The sequence below is a fragment of the Hypanus sabinus genome, chromosome 21 (genome assembly GCF_030144855.1).
Source record: "Hypanus sabinus isolate sHypSab1 chromosome 21, sHypSab1.hap1, whole genome shotgun sequence".
NCBI lineage: Eukaryota > Metazoa > Chordata > Chondrichthyes > Myliobatiformes > Dasyatidae > Hypanus > Hypanus sabinus.
In genome coordinates, this window is record NC_082726.1 from 32,172,085 (window position 1) to 32,187,070 (window position 14,986).

The following is a 14,986-nucleotide window of genomic DNA, read 5'->3' on the forward strand; positions in this document are numbered from 1 at the left end:
CCCCATTGTAATACCAACTAGAGTCAAGCGCAGTCTATGCCAGGGAGTCCTTCCCAAAACCCCATCGTAGTACCAACTGGAGTCCATACGCAGTCCGTGACAGTGAAACCTTCCCAAAACCCCATCGTTATACCAACTAGAGTACATCACCAGTGGACGTCAATGAAGCATTCCCAATAACCCATCGTAATACCAACTAGAGTCCATCCGCAGTCCACGGCAGTGAAAGCTTCCCAAAACCCTATCGTAATAACAACAAGAGTCAATGCGCAGTCCGTGTCTGGCAAAATTTCCCTAATCAGCTGCAAATTACCAACTAGTGTGCATCGCAGTCCGCGACAGAGAAACCTTCCCAAAACCCCATCATAATACCAACTAGAGTCCATCCGCAGTCCGCGTATGTGAAAACATCCCAAAACCCCATCTTAATACCAATTAGAGTTCATGCGCCGTCCGCAACTGTGAAACCTTCCCAAAACCCCATCGTAATACCAACTAGAGTCAAGCGCAGTCTATGCCAGGGAATCCTTCCCAAAACCCCATCATAATCCGAACCATAGTCCATCGCAGTCCGCGTCAGTGAAACCTTCCCAAAACCCCATCGTAATAACAACTAGAGTCCATGCGCTGTCCGCGTCTGTGAAACCTTCCCAAATCAACATCATAATACCAACTAGAGTCCCTCGCAGTCTGCGTCAGTGAAACCTTCCCAAATCCCCATCGTCATACCAACTAGAGTTCAGCAGCAGTCCGCTTTTGTCAAACCTTCCGAAATCAACATCATAATACCAACTAGAGTCCATCGCAGTCCGCGTCAGTGAAACCTTCCCAAAACCCCATCGTAATACCAACTAGAGTCCATCCGCAGCCTGCATTAGTGAAACCATCCCAAAAGCCCATCGTAATACCAACTAGAATACATGCGCCGTCCGCAACAGTGAAACCTTCCCAAAACCCCTTCGTAATACCAACTAGAGTCCATCCGCAGTCCGCGTATGTGAAAACATCCCAAAACCCCATCTTAATACCAACAAGAGTACATGCGCCGTACGCAACAGTGAAACCTTCCCAAAACCCCTTTGTAATACCAACTGGAGTCCATCCGCTGTCCTCGTCTGTGAATCCTTTCCAAAACCCCATCTTTATACCAACGAGAGTCCATCGCAGTCAGCGTCAGTGAAACCTCCCCAAAACACGATCGTAATACCAACTAGTCCATCTGCAGTCCGCATCTGTGACATTTTCCAAAAACGACATCATAATACCAACTACAGAATCCATCCGCAGTCCGCATCAGTGAAAACTTCCCAAAACCCCATCATAATAGCAACTGGAGTCCATCCGCTGTCGGCGTCAGTCAAAACTTCAGAAATCCCCATGGTAAAACCAACCATTGTCCATCGCAGTCCGCGTCAGTGAAACCTTCCTAAAAACCCATCATAATAGCAACTAGAGTGCATCCGCAGTCAGCGTCAGTCAAAACTTCCCAAAACCCCATTGTAATACCAACTAGAGTCAAGCGCAGTCTATACCAGGGAGTCCTTCCCAAAACCCCATCGTAGTACCAACTGGAGTCCATACGCAGTCCGTGACAGTGAAACCTACCCAAAACCCCATCGTAATACCAACTAGAGTACATCACCAGTGGACGTCAATGAAGCATTCCCAATAACCCATCGTAATACCAACTAGAGTCCATCCGCAGTCCACGGCAGTGAAAGCTTCCCAAAACCCTATAGTAATTACAACATGAGTCAATGCGCAGTCCGCGTCTGGCAAAATTTCCCTAATCAGCTGCAAATTACCAACTAGTGTCCATCGCAGTCCGCGACAGTGAAACCTTCCCAAAAAACCATCATAATACCAACTAGAGTCCATCCGCAGTCCGCGTATGTGAAACCCTCCCAAAACCCCATCGTAATTACAACTAGAGTCCATACGCAGTCCGCGACAGTGAAACCTTCCCAAAACCGCATCGTAATACCAACAAGAGTCCATACGCAGTCTGCGACTGTGAAACCTTCCCAAAACCCCAACGTAATACCAATTAGAGTCCATCAGCAGAGGGCGTCAATGAAACCTTCCCAAAACCCCATCATAATACCAACTGGAGTCCATCCGCAGTCCGCGTATGTGAAACCTTCCCAAAACCCCATCGTAATACCAACTGGAGTCCATCCGATTTCCGCGTCAGTGAAAAATTCCCAAAACCCCATCATAATAGAAACTGGAGTCCATCCGCTGTCGGCGTCAGTCAAAACCTTCCCAAATCCTCATGGTAATACCAACCATAGTCCATCGCAGTCCGCGTCAGTGAAACCTTCTTAAAAACCCATCATAATAGCAACTAGAGTGCATCCGCAGTCTATATCAGTGAATCCTTCCCAAAACCCCATCGTAATACCAACTAGAGTCCATACGCAGTCCGCGACAGTGAAACCTTCCCAAAACCCCATCGTAATAACAACTAGAGTCCATGCGCTGTCCGCGTCTGTCAAACCTTCCCAAATCAGCATCGTAATACCAACTAGAGTCCCTCGCAGTCCGCGTCAGTGAAAACTTCCCAAATCCCCATCGTAATACCAACTAGAGTTCAGCAGCAGTCCGCTTTTGTCAAACCTTCCGAAATCAACATCGTAATACCAACTAGAGTCCATCGCAGTCCGCGTCAGTGAAACCTTCCCAAAACCCCATCGTAATACCAACTAGAGTCCATCCGCAGCCCACATCAGTGAAACCGTCCCAAAAGCCCATCGTAATACCAACTAGAGTCCATCCGCAGTCCGCGTATGTGAAAACATCCCAAAACCCCATCTTAATACCAACTAGAATACATGCGCCGTCCGCAACAGTGAAACCTTCCCAAAACCCCTTCGTAATACCAACTAGAGTCCATCCGCAGTCCGCGTATCTGCAAACATCCCAAAACCCCATCTTAATACCAACAAGGGTACATGCGCCGTACGCAACAGTGAAAACTTCCCAAAACCCCTTCGTAATACCAACAGGAGTCCATCCGCTGTCCGCGTCTGTGAAACCTTTCCAAAACCCCATCTTTATACCAACGAGAGTCCATCGCAGTCAGCGTCAGTGAAACCTCCCCAAAACACGATCGTAATACCAACTAGTCCATCTGCAGTCCGCGTCTGTGAAATTTTCCAAAAACGACATCGTAATACCAACTAGAGTCCATCCGCTGTCCGCGTCTGTCAAACCTTCCCAAATCCACATTGTGATACCAACTAGAGTCCATACGCAGTCCGCCACAGTGAAACCTTTCCAAAACCCCATCGCAATACCAACTACAGAATCCATCCGCAGTCCGCATCAGTGAAAATTTCCCAAAACCCCATCATAATAGAAACTGGAGTCGATCCGCTGTCAGCGTCTGTCAAAACTTCCCAAATCCCCATGGTAATACCAACCATAGTCCATCGCAGTCCGCGTCAGTGAAACCTTCTTAAAAACCCATCATAATAGCAACTAGAGTGCATCCGCAGTCTATATCAGTGAATCCTTCCCAAAACCCCATCGTAATACCAACTAGAGTCCATACGCAGTCTGCGTCAGTGAAACCTTCCCAAAACCCCATCGTAATACCAACTAGAGTCCATCCGCAGTCCGCGTATGTGAAAACATCCCAAAACCCCATCTTAATACCAACAAGAGTACATGCGCCGTACGCAACAGTGAAACCTTCCCAAAACCCCTTTGTAATACCAACTGGAGTCCATCCGCTGTCCTCGTCTGTGAATCCTTTCCAAAACCCCATCTTTATACCAACGAGAGTCCATCGCAGTCAGCGTCAGTGAAACCTCCCCAAAACACGATCGTAATACCAACTAGTCCATCTGCAGTCCGCATCTGTGACATTTTCCAAAAACGACATCATAATACCAACTACAGAATCCATCCGCAGTCCGCATCAGTGAAAACTTCCCAAAACCCCATCATAATAGCAACTGGAGTCCATCCGCTGTCGGCGTCAGTCAAAACTTCAGAAATCCCCATGGTAAAACCAACCATTGTCCATCGCAGTCCGCGTCAGTGAAACCTTCCTAAAAACCCATCATAATAGCAACTAGAGTGCATCCGCAGTCAGTGTCAGTCAAAACTTCCCAAAACCCCATTGTAATACCAACTAGAGTCAAGCGCAGTCTATGCCAGGGAATCCTTCCCAAAACCCCATCGTAATACGAACTGGAGTCCATACGCAGTCCACGACAGTGAAACCTTCCCAAAACTCCATCGTAATACCAACTAGAGTACATCACCAGTGGGCGTCAATGAAGCATTCCCAATAACACATCGTAATACCAACTAGAGTCCATCCGCAGTCCACGGCAGTGAAAGCTTCCCAAAACCCTATCGTAATAACAACAAGAGTCAATGCGCAGTCCGCGTCTGGCAAAATTTCCCTAATCAGCTGCAAATTACCAACTAGTGTCCATCGCAGTCCGCGACAGTGAAACCTTCCCAAAAAACCATCATAATACCAACTAGAGTCCATCCGCAGTCCGCGTATGTGAAACCCTCCCAAAACCCCATCGTAATTACAACTAGAGTCCATACGCAGTCCGCGACAGTGAAACCTTCCCAAAACCGCATCGTAATACCAACAAGAGTCCATACGCAGTCTGCGACTGTGAAACCTTCCCAAAACCCCAACGTAATACCAATTAGAGTCCATCAGCAGAGGGCGTCAATGAAACCTTCCCAAAACCCCATCATAATACCAACTGGAGTCCATCCGCAGTCCGCGTATGTGAAACCTTCCCAAAACCCCATCGTAATACCAACTGGAGTCCATCCGATTTCCGCGTCAGTGAAAAATTCCCAAAACCCCATCATAATAGAAACTGGAGTCCATCCGCTGTCGGCGTCAGTCAAAACCTTCCCAAATCCTCATGGTAATACCAACCATAGTCCATCGCAGTCCGCGTCAGTGAAACCTTCTTAAAAACCCATCATAATAGCAACTAGAGTGCATCCGCAGTCTATATCAGTGAATCCTTCCCAAAACCCCATCGTAATACCAACTAGAGTCCATACGCAGTCCGCGACAGTGAAACCTTCCCAAAACCCCATCGTAATAACAACTAGAGTCCATGCGCTGTCCGCGTCTGTCAAACCTTCCCAAATCAGCATCGTAATACCAACTAGAGTCCCTCGCAGTCCGCGTCAGTGAAAACTTCCCAAATCCCCATCGTAATACCAACTAGAGTTCAGCAGCAGTCCGCTTTTGTCAAACCTTCCGAAATCAACATCGTAATACCAACTAGAGTCCATCGCAGTCCGCGTCAGTGAAACCTTCCCAAAACCCCATCGTAATACCAACTAGAGTCCATCCGCAGCCCACATCAGTGAAACCGTCCCAAAAGCCCATCGTAATACCAACTAGAGTCCATCCGCAGTCCACGTATGTGAAAACATCCCAAAACCCCATCTTAATACCAACTAGAATACATGCGCCGTCCGCAACAGTGAAACCTTCCCAAAACCCCTTCGTAATACCAACTAGAGTCCATCCGCAGTCCGCGTATCTGCAAACATCCCAAAACCCCATCTTAATACCAACAAGGGTACATGCGCCGTACGCAACAGTGAAAACTTCCCAAAACCCCTTCGTAATACCAACAGGAGTCCATCCGCTGTCCGCGTCTGTGAAACCTTTCCAAAACCCCATCTTTATACCAACGAGAGTCCATCGCAGTCAGCGTCAGTGAAACCTCCCCAAAACACGATCGTAATACCAACTAGTCCATCTGCAGTCCGCGTCTGTGAAATTTTCCAAAAACGACATCGTAATACCAACTAGAGTCCATCCGCTGTCCGCGTCTGTCAAACCTTCCCAAATCCACATTGTGATACCAACTAGAGTCCATACGCAGTCCGCCACAGTGAAACCTTTCCAAAACCCCATCGCAATACCAACTACAGAATCCATCCGCAGTCCGCATCAGTGAAAATTTCCCAAAACCCCATCATAATAGAAACTGGAGTCGATCCGCTGTCAGCGTCTGTCAAAACTTCCCAAATCCCCATTGTAATACCAACCATAGTCCATCGCAGTCCGCGTCAGTGAAACCTTCTTAAAAACCCATCATAATAGCAACTAGAGTGCATCCGCAGTCTATATCAGTGAATCCTTCCCAAAACCCCATCGTAATACCAACTAGAGTCCATACGCAGTCTGCGTCAGTGAAACCTTCCCAAAACCCCATCGTAATACCAACTAGAGTTCAGCAGCAGTCCGCTTTTGTGAAACATTCCCAAAACCCCATCGTGATACCAATTGGACTCCGTCCGCAGTCCACTTATGTGAAACCCTCCCAAAACCCCATCGTAATTACAACTAGAGTCCATACGCAGTCCGCGACAGTGAAACCTTCCCAAAACCACATCGTAATACCAACAAGAGTCCATACGCAGTCTGCGACAGTGAAACCTTCCCAAAACCCCATCGTAATACCAACTAGAGTCCATCAGCAGTGGGCTTCAATGAAACCTTCCCAATACCCCATCGTAATACCAACTAGAGTCCATCCGCAGTCCACGACAGTGAAAGCTTCCCAAAACCCCATCATAATAGCAACTAGAGTCCATCCGCTGTCGGCATCATTCAAAACTTCCGAAATACCCATCGTATCGTAATACCAACTAGAATCCATCCACAGTCCGCATCAGTGAAAACTTCCCAAAACCCCATCATAATAGCAACTGGAGTCCATCCGCTGTCGGCGTCAGTCAAAACTTCCCAAATCCCCATGGTAATACCAACCATAGTCCATCGCAGTCCGCGTCAGTGAAACCTTCTTAAAAACCCATCATAATAGCAACTAGAGTGCATCCGCAGTCTATATCAGTGAATCCTTCCCAAAACCCCATCGTAATAGCAACTAGAGTCCATACGCAGTCCGCGACAGTGAAACCTTCCCAAAACCCCATCGTAATACCAACTAGAGTTCAGCAGCAGTGGGCGTCAATGAAGCATTTCCAATAACCCATCGTAATACTAACTAGAGTCCATCCGCAGTCCACGGCAGTGAAAGATTCCCAAAACCCTATCGTAATTACAACAAGAGTCAATGCGCAGTCCGCGTCTGGCAAAATTTCCCTAATCAGCTGCAAATTACCAACTAGTGTCCATCGCAGTCCGGGACAGTGAAACCTTCCTAAAAACCCATCATAATAGCAACTAGAGTGCATCCGCAGTCTATATCAGTGAATCCTTCCCAAAACCCCATCATAATAGCAACTAGAGTGCATCCGCAGTCAGCGTCAGTCAAAACTTCCCAAAACCCCATTGTAATACCAACTAGTGTCCATCGCAGTCCGCGACAGTGAAACCTTCCCAAAACCCCATCATAATACCAACTAGAGTCCATCCGCAGTCCGCGTATGTGAAAACATCCCAAAACCCCATCTTAATACCAACTAGAGTTCATGCGCCGTCCGCAACTGTGAAACCTTCCCAAAACCCCATCGTAATACCAACTGGAGTCCATCCGCTTTCCGCGTCAGTGAAAACTTCCCAAAACCCCATCATAATAGAAACTGGAGTCCATCCGCTGTCGGCGTCAGTCAAAACTTCCCAAATCACCATGGTAATCCCAACCATAGTCCATCGCAGTGCGCGTCAGTGAAACCTTCCTAAAAACCCATCATAATAGCAACGAGAGTGCATCCGCAGTGCATATCAGTGAATCCTTCCCAAAACCCCATCGTAATACCAACTAGAGTCCATACGCAGTCCGCGACAGTGAAAACTTCCCAAAACCCCATTGTAATAACAACTAAGAGTCCATGCGCTGTCCGCGTCTGTCAAACCTTCCCAAATCAACATCGTAATACCAACTGGAGTCCCTCGCAGTCTGCGTCAGTGAAACCTTCCCAAATCCCCATCGTAATACCAACTAGAGTTCAGCAGCAGTCCGCTTTTGTCAAACCTTCCGAAATCAACATCGTAATACCAACTAGAGTCCATCGCAGTCCGCGTCAGTGAAACCTTCCCAAATCCCCATCGTAATACCAACTCGAGTCCATCCGCAGCCCGCATCAGTGAAACCATCCCAAAAGCCCATCGTAATACCAACTAGAGGCCATCCGCAGTCCGTGTATGTGAAAACATCCCAAAACCCCATCTTAATACCAACTAGAATACATGCGCCGTCCGCAACAGTGAAACCTTCCCAATACCCCTTCGTAATACCAACTAGAGTCCATCCGCAGTCCGCGTATGTGAAACCTTTCCAAAACCCCATCTTTATACCAACGAGAGTCCATCGCAGTCAGCGCAGTGAAACCTCCCCAAAACACGATCGTAATACCAACTAGTCCATCTGCAGTCCGCGTCTGTGAAATTTTCCAAAATCGACATCATAATACCAACTAGAGTCCATCCGCTGTCCGCGTCTGTCAAACCTTCCCAAATCCACATTGTGATACCAACTAGAGTCCATACGCAGTCCGCGACAGTGAAACCTTCCCAAAACCCCATCGCAATACCAACTACAGAATCCATCCGCAGTCCGCATCAGTGAAACCTTCCCAAAACCCCATCATAATAGCAACTGGAGTCCATCCGCTGTCGGCGTCAGTCAAAACTTCACAAATCCCCATGGTAATACCAACCATAGTCCATCGCAGTCCGCGTCAGTGAAACCTTCTTAAAAACCCATCATAATAGCAACTAGAGTGCATCCGCAGTCTATATCAGTGAATCCTTCCCAAAACCCCATCGTAATACCAACTAGAGTCCATACGCAGTCCGCGACAGTGAAACCTTCCCAAAACCCCATCGTAATAACAACTAGAGTCCCTCGCAGTCTGCGTCAGTGAAACATTCCCAAATCCCCATTGTAATACCAACTAGAGTTCAGCAGCAGTCCGCTTTTGTGAAACATTCCCAAAACCCCATCGTGATACCAATTGGACTCCGTCCGCAGTCCACTTATGTGAAACCCTCCCAAAACCCCATCGTAATTACAACTAGAGTCCATACGCAGTCCGCGACAGTGAAACCTTCCCAAAACCCCATCGTAATACCAACTAGAGTCCATCAGCAGTGGGCGTCAATGAAACCTTCCCAATACCCCATCGTAATACCAACTAGAGTCCATCCGCAGTCCACGACAGTGAAAGCTTCCCAAAACCCCATCATAATAGCAACTAGAGTCCATCCGCTGTCGGCGTCATTCAAAACTTCCGAAATACCCATCGTATCGTAATACCAACTAGAATCCATCCACAGTCCGCATCAGTGAAAACTTCCCAAAACCCCATCATAATAGCAACTGGAGTCCATCCGCTGTCGGCGTCAGTCAAAACTTCCCAAATCCCCATGGCAATCCCAACCATAGTCCATCGCAGTCCGCGTCAGTGAAACCTTCTTAAAAACCCATCATAATAGCAACTAGAGTGCATCCGCAGTCTATATCAGTGAATCCTTCCCAAAACCCCATCGTAATAGCAACTAGAGTCCATACGCAGTCCGCGACAGTGAAACCTTCCCAAAACCCCATCGTAATACCAACTAGAGTTCAGCAGCAGTGGGCGTCAATGAAGCATTTCCAATAACCCATCGTAATACTAACTAGAGTCCATCTGCAGTCCACGGCAGTGAAAGATTCCCAAAACCCTATCGTAATTACAACAAGAGTCAATGCGCAGTCCGCGTCTGGCAAAATTTCCCTAATCAGCTGCAAATTACCAACTAGTGTCCATCGCAGTCCGGGACAGTGAAACCTTCCTAAAAACCCATCATAATAGCAACTAGAGTGCATCCGCAGTCTATATCAGTGAATCCTTCCCAAAACCCCATCGTAATAGCAACTAGAGTGCATCCGCAGTCAGCGTCAGTCAAAACTTCCCAAAACCCCATTGTAATACCAACTAGAGTCAAGCGCAGTCTATGCCAAGGAATCCTTCCCAAAACCCCATCGTAATACCAACTGGAGTCCATACGCAGTCCACGACAGTGAAACCTTCCCAAAACCCCATCGCAATACCAACTACAGTACATCACCAGTGGGCGTCAATGAAGCATTCCCAATAACCCATCGTAATACCAACTAGAGTCCATCCGGAATCCACGGCAGTGAAAGCTTCCCAAAACCCTATCGTAATAACAACAAGAGTCAATGCGCAGTCCGCGTCTGGCAAAATTTCCCTAATCAGCTGCAAATTACCAACTAGTGTCCATCGCAGTCCGCGACAGTGAAACCTTCCCAAAACCCCATCATAATACCAACTAGAGTCCATCCGCAGTCCGCGTATGTGAAAACATCCCAAAACCCCATCTTAATACCAACTAGAGTTCATGCGCCGTCCGCAACTGTGAAACCTTCCCAAAACACCATCGTAATACCAACTGGAGTCCATCCGCTTTCCGCGTCAGTGAAAACTTCCCAAAACCCCATCATAATAGAAACTGGAGTCCATCCGCTGTCGGCGTCAGTCAAAACTTCCCAAATCACCATGGTAATCCCAACCATAGTCCATCGCAGTCCGCGTCAGTGAAACCTTCCTAAAAACCCATCATAATAGCAACGAGAGTGCATCCGCAGTGTATATCAGTGAATCCTTCCCAAAACCCCATCGTAATACCAACTAGAGTCCATACGCAGTCCGCGACAGTGAAAACTTCCCAAAACCCCATTGTAATAACAACTAAGAGTCCATGCGCTGTCCGCGTCTGTCAAACCTTCCCAAATCAACATCGTAATACCAACTGGAGTCCCTCGCAGTCTGCGTCAGTGAAATCTTCCCAAATCCCCATCGTAATACCAACTAGAGTTCAGCAGCAGTCCGCTTTTGTCAAACCTTCCGAAATCAACATCGTAATACCAACTAGAGTCCATCACAGTCCGCGTCAGTCAAAACCTTCCCAAATCCCCATCGTAATACCAACTCGAGTCCATCCGCAGCCCGCATCAGTGAAACCATCCCAAAAGCCGATCGTAATACCAACTAGAGGCCATCCGCAGTCCGTGTATGTGAAAACATCCCAAAACCCCATCTTAATACCAACTAGAATACATGCGCCGTCCGCAACAGTGAAACCTTCCCAATACCCCTTCGTAATACCAACTAGAGTCCATCCGCAGTCCGCGTATGTGAAACCTTTCCAAAACCCCATCTTTATACCAACGAGAGTCCATCGCAGTCAGCGAAGTGAAACCTCCCCAAAACACGATCGTAATACCAACTAGTCCATCTGCAGTCCGCGTCTGTGAAATTTTCCAAAATCGACATCATAATACCAACTAGAGTCCATCCGCTGTCCGCGTCTGTCAAACCTTCCCAAATCCACATTGTGATACCAACTAGAGTCCATACGCAGTCCGCGACAGTGAAACCTTCCCAAAACCCCATCGCAATACCAACTACAGAATCCATCCGCAGTCCACATCAGTGAAACCTTCCCAAAACCCCATCATAATAGCAACTGGAGTCCATCCGCTGTCGGCGTCAGTCAAAACTTCCCAAATCCCCATGTTAATACCAACCATAGTCCATCGAAGTCCGCGTCAGTGAAACCTTCTTAAAAACCCATCATAATAGCAACTAGAGTGCATCCGCAGTCTATATCAGTGAATCCTTCCCAAAACCCCATCGTAATAACAACTAGAGTCCATGCGCTGTCCGCGTCTGTCAAACTTTCCCAAAACCCCATCGTAATACCAACTAGAGTCCCTTGCAGTCTGTGTCAGTGAAACCTTCCCAAATCCCCAACGTAATACCAATTAGAGTCCATCAGCAGAGGGCGTCAATGAAACCTTCCCAAAACCCCATCATAATACCAACTGGAGTCCATCCGCAGTCCGCGTATGTGAAACCTTCCCAAAACCCCATCGTAATACCAACTGGAGTCCATCCGATTTCCGCGTCAGTGAAAAATTCCCAAAACCCCATCATAATAGAAACTCGAGTCCATCCGCTGTCGGCGTCAGTCAAAACCTTCCCAAATCCTCATGGTAATACCAACCATAGTCCATCGCAGTCCGCGTCAGTGAAACCTTCTTAAAAACCCATCATAATAGCAACTAGAGTGCATCCGCAGTCTATATCAGTGAATCCTTCCCAAAACCCCATCGTAATACCAACTAGAGTCCATACGCAGTCCGCGACAGTGAAACCTTCCCAAAACCCCATCGTAATAACAACTAGAGTCCATGCGCTGTCCGCGTCTGTCAAACCTTCCCAAATCAGCATCGTAATACCAACTAGAGTCCCTCGCAGTCCGCGTCAGTGAAAACTTCCCAAATCCCCATCGTAATACCAACTAGAGTTCAGCAGCAGTCCGCTTTTGTCAAACCTTCCGAAATCAACATCGTAATACCAACTAGAGTCCATCGCAGTCCGCGTCAGTGAAACCTTCCCAAAACCCCATCGTAATACCAACTAGAGTCCATCCGCAGCCCACATCAGTGAAACCGTCCCAAAAGCCCATCGTAATACCAACTAGAGTCCATCCGCAGTCCGCGTATGTGAAAACATCCCAAAACCCCATCTTAATACCAACTAGAATACATGCGCCGTCCGCAACAGTGAAACCTTCCCAAAACCCCTTCGTAATACCAACTAGAGTCCATCCGCAGTCCGCGTATCTGCAAACATCCCAAAACCCCATCTTAATACCAACAAGGGTACATGCGCCGTACGCAACAGTGAAAACTTCCCAAAACCCCTTCGTAATACCAACAGGAGTCCATCCGCTGTCCGCGTCTGTGAAACCTTTCCAAAACCCCATCTTTATACCAACGAGAGTCCATCGCAGTCAGCGTCAGTGAAACCTCCCCAAAACACGATCGTAATACCAACTAGTCCATCTGCAGTCCGCGTCTGTGAAATTTTCCAAAAACGACATCGTAATACCAACTAGAGTCCATCCGCTGTCCGCGTCTGTCAAACCTTCCCAAATCCACATTGTGATACCAACTAGAGTCCATACGCAGTCCGCCACAGTGAAACCTTTCCAAAACCCCATCGCAATACCAACTACAGAATCCATCCGCAGTCCGCATCAGTGAAAATTTCCCAAAACCCCATCATAATAGAAACTGGAGTCGATCCGCTGTCAGCGTCTGTCAAAACTTCCCAAATCCCCATGGTAATACCAACCATAGTCCATCGCAGTCCGCGTCAGTGAAACCTTCTTAAAAACCCATCATAATAGCAACTAGAGTGCATCCGCAGTCTATATCAGTGAATCCTTCCCAAAACCCCATCGTAATACCAACTAGAGTCCATACGCAGTCTGCGTCAGTGAAACCTTCCCAAAACCCCATCGTAATACCAACTAGAGTTCAGCAGCAGTCCGCTTTTGTGAAACATTCCCAAAACCCCATCGTGATACCAATTGGACTCCGTCCGCAGTCCACTTATGTGAAACCCTCCCAAAACCCCATCGTAATTACAACTAGAGTCCATACGCAGTCCGCGACAGTGAAACCTTCCCAAAACCACATCGTAATACCAACAAGAGTCCATACGCAGTCTGCGACAGTGAAACCTTCCCAAAACCCCATCGTAATACCAACTAGAGTCCATCAGCAGTGGGCGTCAATGAAACCTTCCCAATACCCCATCGTAATACCAACTAGAGTCCATCCGCAGTCCACGACAGTGAAAGCTTCCCAAAACCCCATCATAATAGCAACTAGAGTCCATCCGCTGTCGGCATCATTCAAAACTTCCGAAATACCCATCGTATCGTAATACCAACTAGAATCCATCCACAGTCCGCATCAGTGAAAACTTCCCAAAACCCCATCATAATAGCAACTGGAGTCCATCCGCTGTCGGCGTCAGTCAAAACTTCCCAAATCCCCATGGTAATACCAACCATAGTCCATCGCAGTCCGCGTCAGTGAAACCTTCTTAAAAACCCATCATAATAGCAACTAGAGTGCATCCGCAGTCTATATCAGTGAATCCTTCCCAAAACCCCATCGTAATAGCAACTAGAGTCCATACGCAGTCCGCGACAGTGAAACCTTCCCAAAACCCCATCGTAATACCAACTAGAGTTCAGCAGCAGTGGGCGTCAATGAAGCATTTCCAATAACCCATCGTAATACTAACTAGAGTCCATCCGCAGTCCACGGCAGTGAAAGATTCCCAAAACCCTATCGTAATTACAACAAGAGTCAATGCGCAGTCCGCGTCTGGCAAAATTTCCCTAATCAGCTGCAAATTACCAACTAGTGTCCATCGCAGTCCGGGACAGTGAAACCTTCCTAAAAACCCATCATAATAGCAACTAGAGTGCATCCGCAGTCTATATCAGTGAATCCTTCCCAAAACCCCATCATAATAGCAACTAGAGTGCATCCGCAGTCAGCGTCAGTCAAAACTTCCCAAAACCCCATTGTAATACCAACTAGAGTCAAGCGCAGTCTATGCCAAGGAATCCTTCCCAAAACCCCATCGTAATACCAACTGGAGTCCATACGCAGTCCACGACAGTGAAACCTTCCCAAAACCCCATCGCAATACCAACTACAGTACATCACCAGTGGGCGTCAATGAAGCATTCCCAATAACCCATCGTAATACCAACTAGAGTCCATCCGGAATCCACGGCAGTGAAAGCTTCCCAAAACCCTATCGTAATAACAACAAGAGTCAATGCGCAGTCCGCGTCTGGCAAAATTTCCCTAATCAGCTGCAAATTACCAACTAGTGTCCATCGCAGTCCGCGACAGTGAAACCTTCCCAAAACCCCATCATAATAGCAACGAGAGTGCATCCGCAGTCTATATCAGTGAAACCTTCCTAAAAACCCATCATAATAGCAACGAGAGTGCATCCGCAGTGTATATCAGTGAATCCTTCCCAAAACCCCATCGTAATACCAACTAGAGTCCATACGCAGTCCGCGACAGTGAAAACTTCCCAAAACCCCATTGTAATAACAACTAAGAGTCCATGCGCTGTCCGCGTCTGTCAAACCTTCCCAAATCAACATCGTAATACCAAC